The 930-nt window shown below is 37.4% G+C and overlaps 1 non-coding gene across 1 annotated transcript; it reads right to left on the reverse strand.

The window, feature by feature from the left end:
* Positions 1–403: 403 nt before the first annotated feature.
* On the reverse strand, positions 404–510 carry LOC136225026 (small nucleolar RNA R71). The gene has a single exon (XR_010686765.1). It is a non-coding gene; the product is annotated as a small nucleolar RNA R71 (small nucleolar RNA).
* Positions 511–930: the final 420 nt, after the last annotated feature.

Genomic DNA, 930 nt, shown 5'->3' on the forward strand with positions numbered 1-930 from the left:
ATAAAAATAAACAAAATTCAGAACCGCAACCAAAAAATATGGCAACACTTATGGATTACGCTAGGCCAAGAGCGGTGTAACCAATAGCATAGTTAGACCCCAAATAAATGCAAACCAATTTGAAATTAAGCTAGCATTGCTTAATATGTTGCAAAATAATGTAACATTTTATGGGTTGCCTAATGAAAATCCTAACACCCACTTGACAAATTTCCTAGAAATTTGTGACACTTTTAAAATAAATGATGTGACTGCCGAAGCAATCAAACTTCGCCTCTTTCCTTTCATTTTGAAGGATAGAGCCAAAGAATGGTTAACTTCTATGCCAGGCGCAACATTTGAAACTTGGGACCAACTTGCCCAAGCGTTTTTATCAAAATATTTTCCTTTAGCAAAAACCGCAAGAGTCATAAAGGAGTTAACATCTTTTTCTCAAAATGATAATGAAACTCTTTATGAGGCTTGGGAACGTTTTAAAGAACTTCAACGTTTATGCCCACACCACCAATTGCCCGATGCACTTTTAATGCAAACATTTTATAATGGATTAAATCCTACAACTAGAGGTTCATTAGATGTTATGTCGGGAGGGTTATTTATGAAGAAGACATCGGCCCAAGCAAGAGAACTTTTGGAGGAAATGGCAATCAACAGCAGTATGTGGCCCGCAGAACGTGGACATATACCAGTGGCGAAACCATCATCCTCAACCACATCATCAGTTAAAGGTATAGTGAATCTTGATCCAGTTGCGATGTTACAAGCCCAATTTTGTATCGCACAAAATTGATAGGTTTATGGCACCGTGCGATGCTAACGGTAATCCAATCCAAACGGATATGGATTATGAAGGTATGAGTGAGATCGAACAGGTAAATTTTGTCCAAGGGCAAAACCAAACTAATAATCCTTATTCTAATACCTATAATC

This window comes from Euphorbia lathyris, chromosome 3 (assembly GCF_963576675.1).
Source record: "Euphorbia lathyris chromosome 3, ddEupLath1.1, whole genome shotgun sequence".
Classification (NCBI taxonomy): domain Eukaryota; kingdom Viridiplantae; phylum Streptophyta; class Magnoliopsida; order Malpighiales; family Euphorbiaceae; genus Euphorbia; species Euphorbia lathyris.